The sequence below is a fragment of the Mixophyes fleayi genome, chromosome 9, assembly GCF_038048845.1.
Source record: "Mixophyes fleayi isolate aMixFle1 chromosome 9, aMixFle1.hap1, whole genome shotgun sequence".
NCBI lineage: Eukaryota > Metazoa > Chordata > Amphibia > Anura > Limnodynastidae > Mixophyes > Mixophyes fleayi.
The window spans coordinates 40,499,087-40,512,415 of NC_134410.1; positions in this window are offsets into that span (position 1 = coordinate 40,499,087).

Consider the following 13,329-nt stretch of genomic DNA (forward strand, 5'->3'; position numbering starts at 1 on the left):
CATTCTATCCTGTGTCATCTAGTACAGATGCTCTATTTACTTAAATGTATGGCTCCCGCAGTTCTTATAATAAGTATCTGAGTCCATGTAATAAACCCTGCATGTGTAACATACTTATGTATAAGCATTTACGATGTATGATCCTGAATGAATATAGCACATTTATTATTATTATGCTTTATTGTAATCTTGTAAATTCCGTCATTTAATTCTGATATGTATGCGATTGTTTTTCTTTTCTTTTTGTTTTTTGGTATGTTTATATCTTAAAAAATGTCAATAAAAATACTGGATTTAAAAAAAAATAATAATAATAATAATTGGATTCATTAGCATGCTTTCACCAAGGTGAAGGCCTTGATTTCGAAAGTCTCTCATATTTCTTTATGACATATGGCATGGCATCTTTCTCGATTTTATTTGAAGTAATATTGATCCATACTGCATTCTGTTGAAGCTCAACAAGATAAACTGCTTCATAATTCACAAAAGACAAATGCAATGCTATTAGGTGAGGAGAGGCAGGAAATGCAGTAAGCCTGAAAGCTTTAGTAAAATAACTGGGTTTATTTCATATACTATAAGCTTAACTTATGAAAACTGCCTTTTTAATAAGGCACATACATTTATGTTACAATTTTAAAGTGAGGTTTTTATTAGATATTCGTTTTATAATACTGCTCTTTTAAATACAATTTTGAAACAAAAAAATGATAGTGTCAATTTTATCCTGATGCCAACATTATGCTGATTAATGCCAACAATAACTATTTGAAATGATTATTGTTAGTTATATGTTTTAAATTGTTTTTTTAAACTGAAATCAGATTTAGCGTATGATGGTTCTAAGCTTCAAGCTCTGTAAATGCCAATTATTATATGTAAAAATAAAGGGAATTACAAACTCAGAAATTAAATGGATTTCCTCTTTATTGTAACTTTTAAGGAATCATTGATTTATTGATGGCTCTATTCTTCCATTGAAATTTTAGTTTCAGCATCAGCTTCTGAATTTACCCACTTCTGCCAATCCGGGTCTGTACATAATGTTCTAAATAAGGACAGTTCCATTGATAATTAATACAAGAAAAAGTATTATATTTTTTATTTGTTACATTTTAAGGTATTTTCTCATTTACTTTTCCACTTTCCTTCAATCTTTATTTTTTTTTTTTACAATTTTATTAGGGTTTGGATTAGTTTATCAACATTAGTGTTCTCTTTTCAACATTTATTTCCAATAGTTAAATATTTCTTAAAAACCCAAAACTTTGCAATGCAGTATAAGATTTTTTTTTAAGATAGTTTAGTGAAACACACACTGTAACAACTACCTGTCACCATAAAAGATTATAAATTCTGTTACTATATGAAAAAGTAATATATCATGGCAAGCCAATTTAAGAACAAAGAAAATATAAATTGCAGATTCCCATAGCTTAGAAATGTAGATATTTGTATAATATTTCAATTTCAGCAATCTCCATTGGAGAATTATATATTGTATAGTAGTGTTGCAAATCTGATATGCTTTAATTGAAGTACTATTTACTTAAAAGAAAAACAAACTTTTTAAAAATTATTCAGGTAATTTATCAGATCCTGCTGATATTGGTTACTCATATTATGTGTTCATAAGAAAATGTATATAACGGCATTATTTAGCATAGGTATGCTGGGACTGAGAGTAAATATCGTTATACTGGCCTGGTAAGGTGTCAATTTTAATACACTATATATTGCATATTAATTTTTCCACTTAATGAAAGAAAGATTTACAATACACAGATATTTAGACAATGGTAAATGAGGAAGGAGGAAAAAAATAACTTTTCTATTATTTCATTATGTCAGGCATGCTCTAGAGACTACAAGAGGATTATGGCGTAAATGTAGTGGTCTGTTTGAGCATTTTGTATCAAAAGTATAAAAACATTTTATCACTTTAAGGATGGAATGTAAGTTAAAGTAGTGGTATTAAACTTGATGCTTGTCTATTGTGGAGTTGTGTGTGCACTAATTACACAGTGGTCCTTCAGCTAGTAAAACTAGTAAAAAGTTAATAATTAGTTTGTTTTACTGTGGAGTGTTGGGATTTTATTTTTCATTTGAAATATTTAAATGAGAAGTAGTCTAGTATGGTAGGTTCTGATTTTCTCTACTTGGTCTGGTGAAGTGTCCAGATTAGAGTGGTGGGAAATTGTGCCCAGATTCTGATAGAAGTGATGACATAAATAGTAATAAAAGGTTAAAATTTAAAATATGCAATGTGATTGCTATGTTTTAAAAATTGATAGGTAGATAATGGAGGAAAACTAGAAAATATAATAAAAAAGAAAAAAAATCAATTAAAACTTTACAAAAAGTATACAAGTTACAAATTGAAAATGTATAAATATAAAACCAGAGAAGAAATAAGCCTGTACTGGGTTAATCCCACATTATATATGGAACCAGCTGCAAGGCAATATAAATGCCCTATATGCATACGAAACAATAAGACAGTTGTTGTCAGTGTTTGCCGTTAATACTGCATATGTTTGTGTTTCTAGCAAAATGTAAACATGAGGTATTGGTTCATATTTTGATCAAAGCATTAAAAGGATAAATTAAAATAATAAAAAAAAACAAAAACAAATTATGATAAACTATAAAATAAGGCACCAAAATATATTAAGAATAATGCATTAAATGAGAAGTAAATAATATATAAAAGGGGAATCTAAAAAGTAGACAATATAAAAAAAAACATAAAAATAAATAATGGACACATAAAGAATAGCAATACAAAATTGTACAATATTATCAATAAAAATGCAAATAAAAACAATAAATCAAATAAATATGAATGCATTAATGCATATTAAAGTATTGATAATTATGAGTGGTTAAATGTTAGTACAATTATACAAAGTGTTGCATTGTGCTCTTGGTCCCAGTGGTCATATGTCTTAGCTCAGTGATACTATGCATATCTTAACATCTTGCAAAGGCTTACATGGAGAAAACATACATTTGGGGCACAATAGATGTTAGCTCACTGTACATCAGAATCCTACACCACAACAGGTTGTTAGGGAAAATTATATTGTATACCAATACACATATTATTTACAGACACACGGAACAACTATGGGAACTAAATTTGCCCCCACTTATGCCTTCCTCTGCATGCAAGCATGGGAGGAGAATACTATAAATAGGTAGAACACAATAAACAATGCATTATTGCCATTTGAAAAGATACATAAATTGCATGGTCTTATTTGAGGAAGAACAGAGTCCAAACTAAGTGATAACCATACAAAAAACACTAAACCTTGAATTAATTAAAGCACAAAATGTTATGAGAATTCATTTCCTAGACCTAAAATAACACATTGAAGACTTTTAAATGAACTCTAAAATCTTATAGAGACCAGTGAACTGCAACAAATATGTTCTAAAGCGCACCTGCAACAATAAATTCATTACTCAACAACATGCAATTTAATAAATTTAGATGCATTAAAAGAAATTGTAAAAACAATTCCATGTTTTTAGAACAAGCCAAAGTAAATACATTTTAAGAAACAGGATATAGCGTTCCCATAAAAACGAACACCAAATTAAAGTAGAAGCAATAAATAGGTTAACAATGATTAATTAAAATACCCAACCACCATCTCAATGTAAAACAAAAATAGTCAAGTTCATAACACAACACAATAAAGACAGTTACAAATTAAAAGCAGTCAATAAGTAGCACTGGAACATTCAAAACATTAGAAATACATAGGCCGCCTACTACCAGACAAACCACTCATAAAACACATAAAAGCATGCGACTTTTTATGACAAATCTGAAAATAAAATACCTACTACTTACAACATTAAAACAGGAGGCCACAAGGGCTACTTAAAATGTGGTAACTGTAAAGCATGCCAAAACAATGCAACTGATAGACATGACACTTTCACATCCCTCAAGAAAGTGATCACAAAACACAAAGTGATTACATTCAAATCCACCTACATTATACATGTAATAACATGCACATTTATTCTACAGTATATAGGCTGCGCAGCAAGATCTCTAAATAAAAATATGTTGAAACACATGAACAACATACCAAAAAACAAGCAAATACAAAACCTTGTAGAACACTTTATTAAAATGTACTACTGTAAAATTGTCAACTTTATATTTTTTAGGTATAGACATCCTTACTGCACCAAAACATAAAAGGAGAAATTCAATCATAATTACAAAGTAAATGGATAGACACATTTTAAAACACTCATACCTAACTGCCTCAACACAGATATATGGTACTTAAGTAATTAAGGAGAGCAATGCAAAAAAAGGAGTAAATTTGATCATGGACAAACCAAGTTACAATGCAATGGGTGCAAATAAGTTTATTATTTTGCACTTAAGGAAACTACTCGCTACTTTTTCATGTAGTACACAAATACTTGATAGCTTTATTTATTAAACTGAAATGTAAAGTTGATCTACGTCATGCCTTACTCCAACAATAAATCTGTCCTCACATTTTAAACGTACCTCACCCTCCAATGCAACATGGTTTTGTCTAAGTGAAAGTGTACTCCCTTTGTTTGCTTTGATCTTCTGAATGACTTAGGCCCATATATAATACATATAATAGATTTTAAGTCTGGGAGGAGGGCCTTCTTATCTCTTTGTATGTTATACCCAGTCTAATTGTATTACCGAGCTTGATCCCAATTGTAAGGTGTTATGGCATATGTTGGTGCAAAAATAATAATAATAATAATAATAATAATACAAAATCTAAATAATATAATTAATGGATTCTTTAGGTCAAATCTCAGCAGCTGAATTGGATAGCTGGAAATAAATGTATCATTATTGGATCCCGTTGTCTAATAAAATTATTTATGAAAAGTTAAAAAAATTAATTCTACAAGCCTACTCTTAACCAATATATGTTAAAATGCTTGCACCTTAGGGGTAGTTATTGATGCTATTGTAGGGGTGAATATCTGTCACGAATGTTACCAGGTCATCTCAGAAATAATTATTGTCACAAACACGATCCCAGCTGCCGTGACTTTGGGGTGTTCGCTGTATGAGGTCACACACGATTTCAGCCCGCAGTCTCTCTCTACCTATCACACAGGTTATAGACCTACGAAATTCCCCACAAACACAGCGCTCTCACACTCCCAGACACTTCAAGTTCTTCAACCACCTATTGAGTACGGGCAATAGGACCCCAATATACTATTCCACACTGGCACGCAGGTTTCTAGTTATCCACAAACTAGTAAGACCTACATCAGCACAGACAGGGTTAACTCTTCACACCTCCAGACTGTTACACAAATGTAAATGCAAGCACACACAGCTTGTTAATCAAATGTATCAACAAATCACACACTGGCATTCCAAGGGTTAACTTGGTCGAGCTGTGTATTCTAACAGGCTAATGAATTTGTTAGAGTATCAAGGACGCAACGTATTAAATTATAGATTTAATATACAAAAATACAGGGCATACAGATATAAAAATAATGAATAACAATTAATAGATTTGACATAACAAGCAAAAACTGTTTAAATTAAAAAGGGTTACATTCAGAATAGCACTTACGTGAGTTGCATAATCTGTACCATGGGGAATTGGCTAGGAAGATGGACAGCTTATCAATGTAACTTGATTTCCCTAAAAGTCTGACAGTTTGTTCTTTCAGAACACCGTTTTTTTAAGCAACAAGATATGGGATGGTCTTCACAGGAGCAGTGTTTAATGATAAAACGGGGCAGGGATATCCCCTGGGTGTCACTATACTTTGCTCACAAATATTCCCAAAGTCTTGACCTGTGGGTAATTCTTCATAGATATTTCCCAGAGAAATAACCCCCCGTTCAATAAACTGGTCATAATCTCCTGAACATTTAAATACCAAACATGACGAAATTATGACAATGTGACATAGCTTTTCCAAATATCTGTGATTTTAGCTGTTCATGTATACCCCCATACTTGTCATTCACAACCCTGGTGTGTTTTCTGCTCCTCAGTATGGAGCTCCACCTAGATTTCCCAAAATATGAACTATGACAACATTTTCCTGTGAAGGTCATATTTCTATATACCTGTATAGGCTTTCACATGCTGCCTACCAGGATCTCCAGCTGTGATCGGCCCCACAAAGTATATTCAATTGTCTAAAGCTAACAGTGAGAGATCCTGGAAGTTGCTAAAAGTGGCAGGCTTACCTTCTCACACTGGGATGTTCAAAGCCATCAAACACAATTACATCAGACTCTCTGTCTTTAAATTTTACACATTAACTGATCAATGGATACCTTTGATAGAACCTATTTACGCTGCAGTTATGAATTATCCCTTATAAATAACTGCAAGCTCTCTATGTTCACAATAATTATATATATAGTATAGTTTGACTTTTACTTTCACTGCATACCCCCAAATGAAAATCACCCCTGTTATTTTGTGATAAATACAATTGTGATTAAATGTTTATTTTCTAATACAACTGCACAACTTATATTATGGTAAAGTGAGCTAAAAGTAGCCTACAAACAGCCTACTGTGCTCTTCATTATAATTTAGCTATGTCTATATATAAACCTGCTGTTTTAAGAATTTACTGCATTACTTATATGGAAGAAAAGCTAAGTTTCTCACATTGTAATAACAGTCAAAAAGTTTTAGTTTAAATGTCCAATGCTAGTGCACAGAAATAACATATTGTTTTAAAAAAAGTTTTTATTTATAACTTTATAATGAACGCTTTGTTAAGTATTTCAGATTCGCATATGGTGTATTAAAGTCATTTAAGAATCACTGATCTGTGTCTACTTCTCAACTGTAGTATATGCAATGCAGAATGTTTCACATTGAAAATGATACAATTATGTTTTATGCCAAATTACAGAGTCTTAGGTAGCAGAAGTTTCAGAACCTTGGACAAGATCTGAGATCTAACCAAACAGACAGCTCAAAAGATGTCTATTAATTATTTTATATGAAATTTTGCATGAAAAATATAACCAAAAAATGCTAATTAGAGAGATGTGTGAATTGTTCTAAACTGAACTATTGCCATGGTTGATAAATTATATAAAAATTAAGCACTTGCAGCAATCTGGCACTTGTTTTGTATTTTATGCTGATTAATTTTCTTTTTTAGGATTTCTGGTTTTAACTAAAAATTATGCGTGTAAAAAGTAACAAAATATTTCTAACACTGAAATAAAAAAAGAATGCAGTACAATCTAGTGATATTTAATTTGCAAACGTAAGCATGTGCTGTAAATAAACTATACAGACATGAAGCAGCAATTTCAAAGATCTAAAAGATTTAAGGTTTTTTTGTTATTATTTTTTAACATTTTATCTGAGAATCACAATTTATTGTACTACATTACTGAGTATTAATTGACATTTTAGCAATGCCACACTAAGATCTGAGACTAGTACAAATATATCTAACCTTTTTCAAATTTGTGAGGACTTGAACATTGCAGACAATTTTGAAATCCTTGATCCTTGGATTTATTAAATAAAATATATGATTTCATACTTATACAAATTACCTATTATTATGTAATGATTCTGTTTCTTATGAGTTTAACTGTTCCATATACAGTCTATTTACATTTAGCAAGTGAAGGAGTGATACACTTATTGGGATTTCATATAATTTCCTTATATTGTAAAATATACAAAATCTGCCAATTATTTAAACATTAATCCAAGATTTACAATCAATGTTGAAGAATGTACTTGAACCTCAGACACATAACCTACCAGTGGAGAAAATAAAAATAGCATTAATTCCCTTCTCTCCAACAGAAATGTGATGCTTGTCAATACTTTAACAAGCATCAAAGAACCTTAAGGTAGCAGCTATGCATCTCTAGACTTTTCTTTAATTGTTTAATATTAGTATTTATAAGTTTACTATAAGGAAACAATTAGTGTTTGTTAATGAATACCAAGCAAAACACTACTCTCCAAAAATGTACACATGTAACTTTTTCATAACTGTGAAACAGTAGGTTTAAAAAAATGAAAAAGTTAATTTCAACAAAAAATGCTCTATTCCACCTTTTTGTTGTGTGACCAAATATTAGTGGAAAACTCGTGGTACAGTTCCTGAAAATAGATAGCTGACAGTCACTGAAGGAATAATTAATTCTTTGTTGTACTAATTAATTCTACAGGGTAATGTGAGGGAATCTATCTATGAGCCTAAACTAAACATACTGTTGACAACACAGCAGGAAGTTTCTAAACATAAAAATAAATATACTATAGGATTGATGAAGCACGACAAAATATGCAAATATACTGGCTTTAAACAAGTTGAAATTGTTTGACTAGTTATACTTGATATTGCATCAAAATGGGTTTCATTCAGCCAGTGCTATTTTTTTTTAAATACATTCTAGAACTTTAGATAGATAAAAAAATGTAAGCTAACTTATAGCAAGATGAACAGGTTCAGTTATGTGTGAGCCAATTCAAACATACTCAAGCTTGTTTAAATGGTTACATTGTATATAGTATTTTCCATATTTTCCATGCATATGACAAATTTGAAGTTCAAACACAAAAATATTTGCTCATTGAATTCTAAAAAAGTTAAATATACTACAAAAAGTAGACATTTAGCTTGAACAGGCAGAAAATACACAATATTATAGTATATATGTCTTTTAACTGCAAGGTATTAACATGAACTTTGAACTCAAATGTTAAATTAAAGTAACAGTTTAGCAGTTACACATAGTGTTAGTTTAACCAAAGCAAATTTCAATATTCTTTTAGAATTGTTTGATCAATAGTTTAAGGTTGTCAAACTGAGACAGTTCAATCAAATTATCAACTTGTGCAAACAGTTCCAACATCTTTAATTGTGATATGACCTGAAAGGCAAAAGTTCATTCCAGACCGACAAAAATTATTTAAACAGTTCTGAAGAAAGAAATAGGTCAAAAACATCCAAAGCAAAGTGTATGACAGACAAACAGGCACTGTTAAGGAAACATTTGACTGAAGAGTTCACATGTTTGTTAGATAATCTATGTGAATCAGTCACCCCCATAATATTGTCTTATAGTTATAGTTACAGAAACCTACATTTCTTGTAAGAAGTACTTTCAATCCATTTTTATATCCTGTTAGTGATTTGTCCATGTGGTAAGGATTCCCAACAGTTTAACTACCCATGCTGTAAAGAATTTCTTGCTATACTGATGGTGAAACCATCTTCTTTCTATGTCTGTAGCCTCCACTTACCTGTGCATCTGCTTACCTGTGCCCTCCGCTGACCTGGGCATCTACACACCTGTGCCCTTTTCTGACTTATACACCAATATATAAAATAAAGTAAAGGTACATAAGGCGCACAAAGCAAGTTCAACACAAAATAAACAGCATACAGGCAAAAATTGTCCGCAATGTCCACCACAAAATCCACTTCTTTATAATCCAATGATGAAATTTTCTTAGTGATTGTTATCAAGACAGATGTCTCATGGAAAGACTTTACTTGTCTCTTACAGTATCTCCAAATGATGATACACACAGATAGTTTGAAAACAAAAAGTGAATAAATGCTGGGTTAGTAATTGAGCTAGCAATCACAAATTCTACACCCAGGAATACCATAAAACACTGTGTGTTCATTAATGGCTAGTCTGAAACACCACCACCCGTGTTTAGTAAAACATAATAAACTAAATCACTTACATGATTTAAAAGCAATTCACTCGTTAGTGTTAGTAATTGTAGTTCTGATGGGTCCTCGCTTTGGTGGGTCTTAAGATGTTCAGATACGCTGTGCTTCTGTGCTTCCTTCTTGATATTTCTTATGAGCTCTTGTATTCTTGTCTTTAGACTTCTTATTGTTTTTCCCACATACTTCAATCCACATGGGCAATGAAGTAGGTAGTTTACTCCTGTGGTGTCACATGTTATCTTTTCTCTGATTCTGTGGCTGTTGTGGTTGGTGTTGGAGGTGAAGTTGGTGGTTGGTTTCATTGTAGAGTGGTTGGTTGTTCTGCATGCGAGGAATCTGTTGCTGTGGAAAAAAACACTTAGGTTTTTCTCTGATCCCGGTGCCCTTGTTGTTAGTGACTTCATTCTTTGAAATAAAGCTGGCTGTGAGCATGCTCTTTAAGTTGTTCACTTTCCCTTATACAACTCGTAATTTTTCTGGTAGTGACTTTTTAATTTGTTCATCTTGTAGTAGGATGTGCCAATGTCTTCTCAGGATCTTTTCTGGTTCTTTATTATTACTGTTGAATTTGGTGATGAAATGGGGTATTTCTGGGTCTTTATCTCCTTTCTTTTCTTTTTCCTTGTAGGTGAGCAGGATCTCTCTTTCTGTGTCTTTTGTTTTCTCCAGTTCCTGTGTGAGGAGTACCGGGTCATAATTTCTTTCTTTGAATTTATTCTTCAGTGCTTCTGCCTGTTCTGTGAACTGATTGCTTCTTGAGCAGTTTCTTCTTAATATTCTAAATTGACCTCCAAGGATGTTCTTTAGCCACATTTTATGGTGGTTTCTGTAGGCAGAGTTGTAGTTGTTGCAGTCTACTGATTTCATGTATATTTTGATGTTGATGGAGCCATCTTGGATAGATTGTGAGGTCCAGGAATTATACCTGTTCTTTGCTTGAGTTGGTGGTGAAGTGCTAGTTCAGGTCATCAGTGTTGAGATAAATCATGAATGCTGTGAGTTCTTCCTGGCCTCCTTTCCATATGAAGAAGATGTCATCTATATATCTGTGCCATGTTAGGAGTTGGTTCGAGTCGGGGTTGTTGTTCCAGATACTTTCATCCTCCCATTTTGTCATGAAGAGGTTTGCGCAGCTTGGTGCGAATTTCGTCCCCATTGCAGTGCTTTTGTCTGTTTGTAGTGTGCCCCTCTGTTCCAAAAATAGTTGTGGCTGAGGTTGAATTCTATTCATTTTATAATGAACTCTGTCTGTTTGGTTGGCATTCTGGAGACTTTCTCTAGGTAGAGTTTGCTGTGTTTGCAGCCTTTTGTGTGTTTGATGATAGTGTAAAGTGATGTGACGTTGCAGATGGCCAAAGTGTAATCTTCTTTCCATGCTATGTTGTCCAAGATTTTGAGGATCAGTGTTTTGTCGATTAGGTAACTTCTTTGCATGTTGACCAAAGATTGCAGGAAGTGGTCTATGTGTTCTGAGAGGTTGCAGGTTAGTGAATCTATCCACAAGACTATTGGTCTTCCAGGTGGCTTTTCCAAGTTCTTGTAGATCATTGGTAGGTAGTAAAATACTGGGATTCTGGGGTGTTTGTTGTTCAGGTAGGCGTGTATTTTCTTCTTGAGGATGCCTTCTTTCATGCCTCTGGATAGCAGAATTTTAAGTTCTTTTTCATAATCGATAGTTGGGTCGTTGTTCAGCTTTTCGTAGGTCGTTGTGACTACCTGCATTTTCCAGGTAGTCTCTTTTGATGAGGATTACAATTCTGCCTCCTTTCTTGGCTGGTTTCATGTCTTTGTTTTTCCTCAGTTCCCTTAGGGCTTTGGAATGCTGTGGGAAGAGGTTATTTGGGCTTACCTTTTTGTTTTTTAGTTGTTCGAGGTCCTTTTCCTTGAGTGTTTCAAAAGATCTTATAAAGGCTCCTTTGACATGTTGTGTGAAGACGTTGGATTTAGGTCTAAGTTCTGTGTGTACATACTCTCTGACTGTGGTTTCTTTGTCAGTGTTATTTGGATTGTTCCTCATGAAGAACTTCTTGAGGCATAGTTTTCTCGTAAACTTGCATAGATCTATGTAGGTGTTCAACTTGTCCAGTTGGTTCTTGGGTGCAAACTTTAAACTTTTGTTGAGTAGGGATATCATGTGTTCTGTCAGGGTGATGTCACTGAGGTTGAATATGCCTTCTGGTTTTATTTTATCTCTTTGGGGGATTTCTTTTGCCTTCTTTTTGCCAGTCTTACTCCTCTTATTCCTCATTTGAACCTGATGTTAACACTTTTCTTATTAGGCTCGGTGGGTTTTCTTGTTGGTCACGTTCTATTGTCCTGTCTGGTGGGTTTCGTTGTTTCTGGAGAAATTCTAAAAAATGCTCGAGTGTATTTCAGTCTCGCCTTGGCTGGGGGTCGTGCGTAAGGTAATGTTTAATTCAGAGATTTTGCTTAGACTCTTCATCTTTTCTGAGTTGGATGTGGTCTCGCTGTTTTTTGTTCCTTCTGAGTAGTGGAACTTGGCCATTTGTTGGTAGTTGCCCTGTTCTTTTGGGTATGTGAAATTTCTCGGGTTATAAGTGTTGTGTCAGGCCCTGTCCCGCACTTCTTCTAGGTGCCGGGAGCGAACACCTGTCTGTTCTCGCTGATGGCGTCCCATTGCCTAGCATGCGCATTGATCTCCGCGTCCCATTGCTTGTCAATGGGACGCGCTTCTCCAGCTTGCTGGTGGTTCAGGTGCTGCTGATCGCCTAATCACCCCTGCCTATCAGGGAGCACTTCCCTCTATTTAAACCTTCTTCTGACTGTATCTGGTGCCAGAGTTTTGGTTCACCAGCTTCCTCCTTCATTTCCTGTCCCTGCATTGTGTTTTGGCTCTGACCTCTGGCTTTATCCCCGGACTACTCTCTGTGTTATCCCTGGTACCGTTCTCATCTGTTTGGTTCTGACCTTTTGCTTCCCTCTGACCATTCTCTGCATTATCCTTGGATACTTCACTCCTGTTTGGCTTCTGACCCGGACCGTTCGACCATTCCATTCCACACTACTGCACTGATGACTAACCTGGAGAACTGCAACCTGGGCCCCTCACGTAGCCAAGTCCATATCTCCTTGCGGAGGTCCCTGGTGAATAACAGGGGTGAGTTAGCCCATGCCTCCATGCTTAGTTGTATCAATACCAATCTGTAGCACCTCCTGTAGCCTTACTCTGACATGCTGTGTCCTTGCAATTCTGTTTGCTGGACGTTGTCTCATGTTGGATTCTGTTATCAAACATGTGCTTGAATACTTACCACCCTCTATCTACTGCCTGTCATGAAGCTGTGCCTGAAATACTGACCACTCTTTGTTTGCCATCTGCCCTGAGCCTGTGATTGGAATACTGACCATTTTATGTCTACTTTCTGTTTTGAACCTGTGCCTCACATACTAACCACTCTTTGTTTGTTGTCTGTCCTGAACCTGTACTAGGAGTATTAACTATTCTTTTTCAGCTGCTAACCCAGGGCCTTAGACTTGGAATATGTCCAGAACCTTTTCCTGGTTATCAGTGCATCTCAGTTTTAAACCTCTGAGTGTATCTTTCATAGTTATTTTTACTATATT